A 13,951-nucleotide genomic window follows, 5' to 3' on the forward strand; every position below is an offset into this window, starting at 1 on the left:
GGTTCATAGGTTCATAGGTTCATACTAGGCTATCTGCCCTGGGGCATTTACAAGCCTAGCCTGAGTGTGTTTGGCTTTCGCCACCCTTCCTTAGAATTGAGTTTGCTATGCCCTTTTTAAGGTTAGTTAACTGAGCCTCTGTCTAGCAGAGACACAGAAGTAATCCCTGGGGTGAATCTACGATCTCCCATCCACTCATCAAGATTCCTCTTGAAGAGAGTCAGTGAGGTGCTCTGCCTAACATGGATCGGTATTCTATTCCAAAGTGAAGGGAGCCTCTGTGTTATGAATCTGTCCTTCCAGCACATTCTATTTAGCTCTGTGCTGAGGTTCAAATCCCTCGAGCGCGTGGTTCTAAGGGATTTGGATTTTCTGAGGTGGAGCAAGTTCATTAATTCTGGGTTGGACATAGCTTTGTATGTCAGGCATAGATTGCCTCGAAGTAGGCAGTATGCAACTGAGTAAAGCTGGAGTTTCTTTAACCTGGCAGCATATGGCATCTGCTTGAGTCCCTTGATCCTCTTTGTGAGGTACTTTTGGGGTCTTTCCAGCTGCTGCAGGTGGCGGGTAAGGTACATCCCAAAAGGGGCATTGTATTCTATGATGGGCCTGATGAGGGATGAATAGAGGGGCACTATTACCTCCCCTGATCTGGATGTGAATCCTTTTGTGATAAGATGGGCTATGTAGAAGGTCTTTCTAACCACTTTGGCAACGTGGTTGTCAAAGGAGAGATTGCTATCAACTTGGTTCCCCAGATCCCTAATTACTTCTTCTGTATTTAATGGGTTTCCACCTATATGGTAGTTTGTGGGCACTTTATTTTTGCCAAAGGGTATGACTATACACTTCTTGGCATTCAGCTTTAGGCCATGGCTCTGGCACCAGTTATCCGTCTCTGTGAGACCTTTTTGAAGGATGTTCATGTCAGCTGGACAGTCAATAATGGCTCCCAGCTTGCAGTCATCCATGAACTTAGTCAGCCATAGTCCTCCCGTGCTGGCCTGTACCTCAGAAAAGTAAATGCCAAACAAGAGAGGTCCCAGGACCGAGCCCTGTGGGATACCACTTGTGACCGGTTTCGAGTCAGACATGACTCTGGCAATTCTGACTCTGTGGGTTCTGTCTTTGAGCCAGTTAGCCACCCATCTTGTGACATAGGGGTTTATGTTTAAGCTGGATAGCTTATCTATGATGCCTGAGTGGGGTATTATGTCAAATGCCTTTGTGAGGTCCAGATAGGCCGTGTGGACTACCTTCCCTTCATCTATGGCCTTGGTGACTGTTTCGAAGAAGTCAACCAGGTTCAAGAGGCAGGATCTGCCCTTGACAAAGCCGAACTGAGGAGGATCCAATGTCTGTAGGTCCCCAATGTCTTTGTTTATGAGTTCCATGATGATCCTCTCCATGGCTTTGCAGATAAGGCTAGTCAGGCTTATGGGGCGATAGTTACCAGGGTCTGTTGAGGCACCACCTTTGTGGAGTGGGACCACTGTTGCTGTATGCCATTCTTTGGGTACATATCCCGTAGTGAGGCTGAGATTGTACATCATTTTTACGTGTGGGTTTAGTTCTTCTTGGAGTTCGTGTAGGACGCAACCCAGGACACTGTCTGGTCTCATTGAGGCAGTGTTTTTTGCCTTGGATAGGGCGGCCTTCACCTGGACATCTGAGATGTTTGGGAGGCTGCACTCTACTGGGATAGATATTTGCTCCTTGGGGGGGGGGGAGTTTGCACTGAACCTGTCTGCCAGGATGTTGGCAATGTCTGTGGGTTCAGTGTATTTTTTGTCATTTAGAATAAACTCTGAACATACCTGGGAGTTGCATCCCAGGTTCCTAACATAGCTAAAAAAGGTGATCATATAATAGGGAACCTGAAAACACTGAAGGAGAAGACATTGTTTCATTCTTAACAATCTGGATTCCTAAATATTTAGACATGAAAGTGGGACTTTCATTTGGAATTGAAAGGGCGCATAGAGCACTGAGGAAACCTGCTTCCAACTTAACAAATACTCCACCTAGATCCATAGTTACAAAATTTCTTTCTTTTCTGGACAAGGAACTAATATTAAAACCTGCTAGGAGAAAATCACCCTTAAAATACAGTCAAAGCCTGATAAGGTTTGACAATGATTATTCTTCCAGAATACTAGAACAAAGGAAAAAAGTCTGGCCAATAATAAAACTGTTGAAATAAAACAACATTAAAGCACAGCTGGCCTTTCCAGCCAAGATAAAAATACTTTTGCCAATGAGATAAGAACTATTAATGACTTAGAAGAAGCTACTATATTCATCAAAAACAACAACATAGTGTCTATCACAGAAGACATGGAATGGATGGCCCCTACTCTTAAAAGAATAAAAGAAACAAATCCTTGGATTGATACTAGAAAGAAGAAACAAAAAAACTGATTCCAAGATAGCTATCCCAAAAAAAAAATAACTCTCTCAAAGTATCAACTGATATGGTACATCATTTGTCATCTGTTTTTATTATTTTTAAAGGAGGGTTTCTTAAACAACTGAGAAACAGTAATCATTTATTCAGAATGTTCAAAAAGTCCAGTAATTCTTCACAAACAAAGGTAGGAAAAGATGGGTTACTATTTACATTATATATAAGCCAAACAAAGCTACATGTAATATAAACATAGAAGTTTCTATTCCTCTTCTTGAACTCAATGAATACTTATCTTGTTCCATTTTTCATTGATTATACTTATAATAATTTAAGTAATTAATTAACTAATTCAATAAGGTACCATTCATCAGAGTTCAGACTCAAATGTAACAAATTAACATCATATATAATAGCAGTAATAGTAGAGTGTTTTGAAAAAAATGCTGTCATGGAGACTAATGCATTGTTCAGTTAAAGTATGATTTAGAAATGTCATGTATATCCTGGTTGAATAATAGTAGCAAGCTCTTAGTACAAATGTCATCATTATTCTGTCTAAATATAGTTAATATCAATTATGGCAGGTATCACCGCTACAAGTGCTGTTTGATCAATCCTGATACGGTGTGCATGGATGCAGCTGTGTCTGGCAGCTAGAACAAATGTCATTATTATTCTACCTAAACATAGTTAATATCAGTTATGGCAGGTATCATAGCTTTGAGTGCTGTTTGATTAAGCCTGACATGATGTGATGATGCAGCTGTGTCTGGCAGCTGTTGTATGTTGCTGTTTTCATATCTGCAGGTTGTGGCTTGTGACCAAGGTTTTCTGATGCTTGTGTATTAGGAAGACATTTGGTATTTTAGCCTGGATCCAGGGGAAAGAGGTGGATAAAACTGTGATTTGGGATATTTTGGCAGAGAATAGTTTGTTTATACATCTGCTGAGTGAGAGGTGGGAAGGCTTGAAGAATATGATATCTCTTGTTGTGGCGGCTTGTTGGGAGTTTTTTGTTTTTTCTGTTTGCTCTCTGTTCTTTTCCTGGCTGCTGCATCGCTGAAAGGGAGGGAATTTGGAATTGAAGTTGCAGTGAAGTGAAGCTTTGCTTCAGGTGCATCGAGAGCCTCTGGTATGCAGTACACAAGCACACTAACAGAAACAGATGCTCCCAGGTTGCTAGGGTAACGGAGACAGAGTGACGATAATGCTTAACGGCTCTGAGGAGCCTCCGAGATGATTCTCGGCAATGTTTTTGTTTTTAAAAAAAAATATATATATATATATATATATATATATATATATATATATTTTTTTTTATATATATATATATATATATATATATATATATAAGGGCTGTTTTAAACCACATGTACACATATTGATGGTCTCCCAACACTTTGTTTAGCTCATTAAGTTGATTCTTGATAAAAAAATAATAATAATAAGCAGAATTTTATATTTAAAAAGTATTTTGGTCCAAACACATTAAGGACTTACATGAGAGTGGAAGTCTGAGTTATTGTGAAAGACTTAGAGCACTTGGTCTTGTGCAGAACCCTTTGCAGTGGTCTGGGAGGTGAGCTTGCTCGGACATGTTGGGCATATGCTGATAGCTGATTCTAGGGGTTGTTGGGGCTGCCAGTGCTAGAGAGTCATCAGATTTCCTTCGTGGAAATATCTGTGGGAATTGAAGGTTTGTTGTGTGGTTCACTGGCAGAGTGACCACTGCATGGAACAGGCGGTAAAATGGAACAGGACAAATATTGGTTTGATATTTTAAGAAAAGCCTGGAAACACACCACATGAACTTGTGAATGGCATTCTGGCAAAACTATATGGGTATTGTTGCCCATCCTTGAAGTACTGATATGTGTGTATGTAAGGATGGAAATATGCTTATAACAATTAAGAAACTAGAAGGCTCTCATAATTTAAGTCTATGGACTGTATAAACATGCTTGGAAGGAGCTAATAATAAGAATAAGCATTACAGCTTGTGGTCTCTCAAATAACTAAGCAATAGCCAAAAAAAAAGTAAAAACACACACACAATAGTTATGTAATGTATGATTTTAGTAAATCTAGACATAAAATATATAATCATCATATAAGATGAGGCAGTCTGCTGAATTTAGAAGTTAAAGACATGATTTAATAACATGGGCTTGTATATAATAACACTACTGTCTTAACTTGTCATAAATGACATACTCTACATTGAACATCAAGCGGAAGCATGATAATTCTCTTATATAAGTAAATATGCATAACACATCATGTAATTCCTTTAACTTGAATTGTAGTTTTTGTAACCTATCTTGACCATATATAATACTTAAGTGGTTACCAAAGTAACTAATGTTTATACATGACATCAAACTGACAAAGTTGTTCAAGAGAAACAATAGAAGCCTGAACTTGAAATGTCACAGAATGTAACAATCATATTCTGAACAAATAGTATTAAATTGACAATAGACACACAGCTTGATAACTTGGGCTTGTTTATAATAACACTACCATTTTAACTTGTCATACATGGCATACACTATATTAAATATCAAGGGAAAACATGATGATTTTTTCATATAAGTAAATGTGCATAACAAGTCATATAATTGCTTTAACTTGAATTGTGGTTTTGTAACCCATCTTTACCATACATAATACTTAAGCTGTTACCACGGTAACTAATGTTTTATACATGACATCAAAAGTTGTTCAAGAGAAAAATATAACCCTGAACTAGGAATGTCACAGAATGTAACAATCGCATTCTGAACAAATAGCATTAAATTGACAATAATCACTCAGTTTATCCTTTGCTGATTATACAAAATAGAATGTTTCCATTTAAATCTAAAAACGTTCAGTATATGCCATAAAATGGCAATTTATGAATATGGAAAGGGAACTTGTAATCATTAATTACAATAAAAGTGATTCTGTTGTTTTTAACCTATAATTTCACTCATTTTATAATAAGAAATGACAGATATAAAAATCCTTATGTGTAGGAAATGGGGGAAGAGGGATGCACTGATAATTAAAATGCACTAACTTTCATCAATGTTCACATAAGACAAACTTGATGCTTTAAGTAAGTTAGCAACAAAGTGATTACTTAAATATTGGCAAACAATGAAATATAACTTCTGATATATCCAGTAAAATACATTGTATTATAAACATTAGGTATAAATATTATTGCCCTCTATTTATATTAAGTAATACGTTTTGAAAGACTTCATCAATAAGGATGGATATGTTAAATAACTGTGTGCTATAATCTTTTACTCAGGTTTTATATACGATACATCCTACTTTACTATGATTGAATTGCTTGCCATCTATCTTTCATTTAAATATTAATTGCTTATACAATAAGTAGAAGTTTATATTGTATTAGAATTCTGTCTAATCATCAATAGTACTATATCTGTTCAAAATAATATAAATATTGCTTATTCCTATTACAAATATTCTCCATATGATAATTCAATTTATGGAGCTCAGATGTTCTAGATTGTCAAGGTATGAGTGATAATCTGATGGACTTAGGTTTATCCATCAGATTAGGAATGATTTTCATTTCATGGCTAGTACAGATCTTAGTTTTGTTAACATTTATTAATTTAAATTTATTTTACAAAAACATGTTCAGTATGCCTGACCAATTCAGTACTTTATTGGTAAACACTCAAAGTATAAAACTGATAATTTCCTTTAAAAGCTCAAACATATACTTTATAGTTATCAGAGGAAAATGTTTAATAGTCACAATAAAACAAATAACACATAGTCTAAACAACCCAATATTGATTTAACTTTATTATCTTTAAATACCAATGGCTTAAACAATCATAGCAAGAGATCAAATCTACTGAAATATTTAAAACTGAACAGAGCACAAATTGTCTTCCTTCAAGAAACTAATTTCAAAACAAATGACAATTGCAAATGGAATTCTAAGGAATATATGATATTGGCACAATCCACTTATAAGACAAAGACAAAAGGGGTAACAATTTTATGGAAAACAAATGTGATTAACACAGAAATCATTTATATGTATGAAGATAAAGAAGGACTTATGGCATTAGTAATAGTTAAATATGATAACAGAATATGGACCCTAGCCAATCTATACTGGTTCCCAAGCATTGGAACAGGAACTGTTAAAAAACACTTGGATTTAATTTCCAATAATTATAAAAGCAATGTAATATTAGGAGACAATTTTAACTGTATATTTGATATTTCTGAAACTACAAATAAAAGACCGCTGCATACATCTCCTGTATCAAATGCTTTAAACAAGCAAGTAGAATACTTTCATCTTATAGATACTTTCAAATTCAACAAAGATAAATCTTTGTTGTTTTCCCATCAAGATCACAGATTTGGTACCCAAACTGGAATAGCTAAAATATTTGCTGCCTATGACTTAGACTCAACAATCATTAATTACTCAATCATTCCCTGCCCCTTTTCAGACCACAATTAATTGATACTAAGACTTCAAAATGGGTACAAACCATTAATCTTTAACTCCAGAATTCCAGCATATATAACTAAAATTAAAGAGTCCAAACCCTAGTTATTATCTGAATTACAGTTCTTCTTAGATATTAAATACACCACAGAGATAAATAAAATAATGATATGGGACTCATTAAAAGCTTACATATATGGTAAAACCCTAACTTGCTATAAAAATCAGAGAATGAGATTCTGAATTATTAGATCTACAATCCAAACGTTTGTCAGTAAAAGCTGATAAAACTCTAAATCATTTGGAGATGAAAAAGAAAGTGGAAGTATTAAACAATACATACAATGAACTTCTAACACATAAAACTAGTTTAGCTTTAGAAAAACTAAAAATGAATACCTTGGCCACTTCTCCCAAATATCTACATAATTTATCCACAAGAATCAAAATACAATCAAAAGCTAATAACATTAGAAGTATCTTCCATGAAAAGAAAGGGAAAATGTCTCAGATATAGGTGACATTCCTGATGCGTATAGAAATCACTATAAGGAAAATTTCCAAAAAGAAAATATACATATTGATTAATTAAATCTAGATGAAAAATGTTCTAATATAAAAAATAACAGAAAAATTAAAACTAGATCTGCAAGCACCCATATCCTACAAAGAAATTACAGATACAATAAAATAGGGTAAAAATAATAAAGGTCCAGGTATAGATGGCATAATTATGGACATATATCAACTTTTTCCTTCAAAGATACTATCCCTCCTCCATAAAACTCTATTAGAAATTCAGTCACAAGCTTTAATACAACCCTCTTGGAAATATTCCTTAATCACACCAATCTTAAAGGAAAACAAATCCCCAAACCTCTGTACCTCATATAGACCTATATCATTATTAAATAATGGCTATAAGATATTTTTGTCAATATTATCTAAGAGATTGAAAATACCACTATCCAAAATAATAAATAATTATCAAACTGGATTTATATATCATAGACACACACATGACAATATTAAAAGGATTATTTCGCTTTTAGGTTATGTTAATAAAGAAAATAAAGAAACACTCAGAATTGGCTTAGATATAGAAAAGGCCTTTGATTCCCTAAATTGGGAGTATTTATTCAAAATCCTAATGCTATTTGAATTTCCTGTATCCTTTGTTCATCTCCTAAAGAATATATATATATATATAAATATATATATATATATATATATATATATATATATATATATATATATATATATATATATATATATATAAATATATACACACAAATAATTTAGAGTATGTCAAGTTAGGTCCTTTTACCTCTGAATCTATACATATAATGAAAGGCACTAAACAAGGATGTCCCATGTCACTGGTTCTATTTGTTCTGGCTATTGAAATATTGGCAGATTCAGTTTGTAACAATGTAAAAATCAATGGAATAGATGTTTATGAACAATACAATTCTAAAGTAATGCTATTTGCTGATGACCTATTACTAACATTATCTAATACAAAAGAGACATTAGAAGAATTAGATATATTCATTGACAAATTTCACATGACTTCAGGACTCCATTTCAATAAATCAAAATTATTTTTTTTATTTTTAAATAAAAAAAAGAATTGCAGACTAAGGGGTTCACATCATAGGGAAACAAGAATGTACCTTAAAATATCTAGGAATTGAGTTATGCAAGCGTAATAATGGATTAGTCTAAAAAAACTACAATAATATCATCAATGCAATTAAAATCTCTGTGGAAAAATGGAACAAAGTAATATTAACATTTGAAGATAGACTACAGTTAATAAAAGTGGTTTTACTGCCCAAGATCCTATATATAGCCTTGGCAATACAACAGTTATCAGAAAGGAATATACTTAATGAAATAAATTCATGCTTAATAAATTTTTTATGGTTTCCCAAAGAAACAGAATAGCTCTAATACATCATATCAGACCATGGAAACAGGGAGGATTAAACTTTCCTGATATAGAAACATATAAAAGCATCAATATCTAAAACAATCCCAGATTGGATAAATCCAAATTACTCTGCAAATTGGAAAGAATTACTAACTGTAATATCAATAAATGAATTTGATTTACAGAAAAAATTTCAAATAACAGATAAAAACAATTTGCCATGGCACATATGTATTAGTATGCAATATAACATAACTAAACCCACTAAAACTCATATGATTAATTATTACATTAACTCATTTAGGAAAATTACTAATGCAAATATAGATTTAAAAATCTAGTTTGATCTTTTAACACCATTTATAGTCACAAAGAACTTTCCAAATAAAATATATAGAGAAATTATTAATTCCTGGGAACAGAAAGGATTTGTGCTCCAATGTATCAAAGAACTAAAAGTTTTAGATATGCAAGTAATAAAAACAATGTACAAAATTCCACAGCAGGACTAGCTAACTTTACAGAGTATTCTGTCATATTCAGAAGATTTAAGTAGAATAATTTACAATTATTCATTTAAAGAAATACCTAAATTTACAAAATACATATATGAAATCATACATAATGACATTGACATGGGAAACAGTATTTCAAAATTTTACAAAATATTGATAAACTATAAAACAACACCCAAAACCTCATATTGGAAATATATAACAATAGGATACTCAATATCGTTAACTGAAGATATTAAAATAAATATCTTATTATCAATAAAATATACATCCTTTACACAATACTGGAAAGTTTTTAATTGGAAATGCATGCACAGAACATTCTTAACCCCAGACAGAATCATTAAAATCAGTTCTTTCATAAAAGGAATATGTTTGAGATGTGAGCAAGTACACAATGCAGATTGGAACCACATTGTCTTTTATTGTGTTAAATTTAAGCCATTTTGGAATGGTATTAATAACTTTCTCCAAGTTTTATTTAATGAATAATTTTATTTAACTAAAGCTCTTGTATTGTTAAATGTGAATGGAGACCCTCATTTGAATAGGTCAAACATGTATCTAGTATGGACTATACTTGCAATTTCAAGGAAGTGTATAACAAGAAGATGGAATACAAACACAATACCAGCTTTGGAAGACTTCTACAGCATACTGAAGACCACAGCATTATTGGAAATTAAAATTAAAGAACTATAAATTTATCCAAAGCCATTTATCAACAACTCTTGGAGAAAAGTCTTGTCATAGATTGACACTATACAATAATTGATCAGACACTCTGATAATGGATTGAACAACTGCATACATTAAGATCTGTTATAGTGTCAGGCTAAAGTAAATAGTGTACATAGTTATTTAAGATGTTATGTATATATACTATTGAATTCATTCAAATGTATTTGAAAAATAAAAAAAAAATTTTGAGAAAAAAAAGTCTGTGTCATGTTTGGTGGGACAACATGACAGACCATCAAATCACTTCAGGAAGAGGACCCTTTACCCCCACCCCAAGAAATGGCCACAGATGGTGCCAGACCCTTCCAGTTCACCTCCATCAAGTGAAACATCATCTCTCTGTTGAGTTGGAGACCCAGCTCTAGAGGTATTGGCTAGTGCAGCCCAAAGTAAGCACAGTCTTGGTTCTCCTCTTCCACAAATTAACTTGCAGAAGAATGGCACAATGGGAAACCATAATTGTGTTCATACATACTACAAACTCAATAGCACTTATACAGTGGACTAGCAAAGATGTCATAGGCATCACATTGCTGAGAGTGTTGCTACCACCTTTTATGATGTCAACCATGTTAAGCTGTTGCTTCTCCTCAGCTGTAAAACAAAGTATGCACTCCTAAGTATATACATAAAATATTTAAGATGCTTACGTTTTAAAAATTGAAAAATAAAACATACTTAAAGTATATTTCAGTTTCTGTATCTCGAACCTTTGCCTCATACTGATAATGGAGATCAGAATGGTGTCACCTTAGATCACTGTACTGATACTAGCACTACTCACCAGAACAGGTGATGCCAGTGGCACCACTCACCATCCTGGCAAGCTCATGCCAGACTTTTACCTTCTGCAATCATACTGATCAAGCAGATCTCACCATCCCTTGCACACTGTTCTGGAAGCCTGCATTTTGCAATGCCTGATGTAGCCATGGCCATGTCTTATACTGATTCAATATTAGTTGTGTTATGCATGGGTGTATTGCCATTTCTGGTCTGTGCATGACTGTTTGTTGTGTGTTCCTATGTTATGGCTATAATGTCATGGCAGCTGTATGTGTGACATGCATATGGATAAAATTGTGGCTTTCACTTCTCCTGGTTTGATCATACTATTGGCAACACTAATAACATTGTTGCCATGGTATCTTGTACCAGAGAATGTAATAAGATGTCACACTGACACAAGCATGAATGTGACACATAGGCAAATGAAATGTGTGTCCCTGTGTCAGAGATGTCCATGTGTTTGGGCTTCATGTACCCATCTGCAGCTGTAGCTAATTGCAAATGGTGTCTCTGTGCCACCAAGAGGCAAATTTTCACAGAATATGTGTGTGAGTGTGTGTGCATGTGTGTGTGTGTGTGTGTGTGTGTGTGTGTGTGTGTGTGTGTGTGTGTGTGTGTATGTTTGTTTGGTGTGTTGGGTGATACTTGCAAGTGTATGTCCATTGTGTATGTTTTCTCTCTGTAACATGCTTTCAATGCACCTTTGCACCTGTATCTCACATCTTACTGAGATTCCTAGTAGTATACACAGTACATGGCCCACTCTGTTCTATTTGGTGGTGTTGTGGATGTCAAGTACTTTGATGATGATGTTAATCTTACACATGCTTGTTTGGTTGGTTAAGCATTGCCACTGACATGGCTGATCATCTGCACATGTATGCATTTTGTGTTTATGCAATGTATTGTGCTTTTGAGCCATCCACGTGCTTTCTGTCCTAAAGTGACATGCCGTCTACATGACATTGCATCATGCTTTAACTTGCCTAGTTATACGTTATAATTATGTTTGTTTGGTTGATTTTGTTGTGTAGGGTGCTTAGCTTTTGACAGAGAGTGAAGTTGAATTTCTGTGCTTGTAGTTTCCTGAGCCACTAAGGTATATAGTAGCAGATGTACTGAAGGAGGAGGAATTCAGTTTTCAGTGGGTGGTCTGTCCACTTCCTGAGGGCATTTAATAGTTTTGCCAGCAGGTCTGAAACCTGCAGGGCCTTGCCTCCACATTCTCAACACAGATTGAAAGCATGGGGGCTTCTATCTGTTACATGTCATGTCAACTTCACTCACTGTCTAATGTTCAGAGGTAGGTGAGAAGAAATATAGGCAGGGAAAATAGTACTCTTCAAGAGTATCTTGCACATCCCAACCAGACTATCATCACAGCAAGCCAATTACTCTGTAAAGCTATACTAATATAAAGGTCAGAAAATGCACCCTCCCTGTTTATTGTGACCTGAGAAACCTGTGTAGGGCTCATCATTTTCCACATCTGCAGCAAATCTTTTTACACCACTAGGGCTGCTTAATCCGTGCAATGGTTGCTGTCACTTGTGATAACTCATGATGGCAAAAACTGTCTACCTCACCTGCTACCTGTATCTGTGTTGGTTCTTTCATTACTGTGTCTATCGAACTGCAGAATGACACAGTAGTCAATGGTATAATGGAAGTAATGCCAAAGTCATTTGGGAGAATAAGCCACAATAGTAATAGAGTATGGGTAATATGCAGCATGGAGACAAAGGAAATAAATAAGACTGTGGTAAGCATATCTATGAATATCTGTAGATGTGTTGTAAATATGAGATAAATGTGAGATTAATTTGGTTTGCTCAATGAAGTCTTACATTTCCTGTGCATGTACTGCTGATACCTTTGTTTATGTTTCCTCATGGACAGTACATTATGTTTTTCACACTTTAGAGGCTGACTAGCCATTAGTGTTTTGGGTGCACAAAATGTAATTGCAGGGCTGCCCTGTTTTTTCCACTGTTCAGACATTACCACAGCACCTTATCAGGTACAATTGTTCCTACAGGTATTGGTGCTCTGTTATCATCCTATGTTTCCTACTGGTGTCATCTCCGGCTGTTCTCTCCTAGAATAAGTTGTCATTGCTGCAGCCTACTTTTGGCATGCTGCTTTTTTTTTTTTTTTTTTGCTAAAACAACACCTGCTGTGACCTCTGTGTCATATGTATGTATGTATATGTTTGGGAGTCAGTGGATGTGAGGCCCCTGAGGGTCTGCAGGAGAATTCTATGACTGTAGTTCAAGTCAGGCAGAATAAATTGGTATTTGGGGGGAGTCATGGCAAGCAATCAGATATTATTATCAGTGGACTATGCAAGACTAATTTGTGTTTGTGAAAACCAAGGTATAGTCTTTTTTATATTGTGGATATACACTTCTGCATGTGTGAAACAGAGATGAAATAACTATTGCATGTTTTTAACTTACTTTCTTACAATCAGACATCTGAGTTAGACAAAGTCCCTATAACTGCTGGTTGTTGTTTTTGTCTGTGACTAAAAATGACTGAACCTTACCTGCAATTATTGTCATTTAATTAAAACCATCACTAGTCTGAAATTGCAGGATTATTGTGCATTTGTGTCAAGGAAGTGTGTATACATTAGTGTGGCTGATTACAGTTTGTGTGAGAAAGATATGAAAAAAAATAACTGCTCCATTTTTTTATTACAATCAGACACCTGAGGTATACACAGTCACAAAATAGATACAATTGTTGGGTAGTGGGGTGGTCTAGGGTTTAAATTGATAGAACCTGTTGTCATTTGCTAAAGTTAAACAGTCATTTTTCTGGTTTTACAAGACTGTGCACTTATATGAAATGTTGGAATATTTTACTGTAGCCACTGCTTGCTTGAAAGAAAGCTAAATAAAATATTGTGGACATTATTTTTATTCCACTCAGACATCTGAAATGTAGATGTCCAACAAAAGTGCTGAGTATGAAGATTTAAATGGATCATAGCAACATAACCTGCTTTCATGTGCTCAGGTTCAACTGTCATTAATGTGGCTTTTTTGGAATTAGTG

The sequence above is a fragment of the Protopterus annectens genome, chromosome 11.part0, assembly GCF_019279795.1.
Source record: "Protopterus annectens isolate FY-2018-M chromosome 11.part0, PAN1.0, whole genome shotgun sequence".
Taxonomy (NCBI): Eukaryota; Metazoa; Chordata; order Ceratodontiformes; family Protopteridae; genus Protopterus; species Protopterus annectens.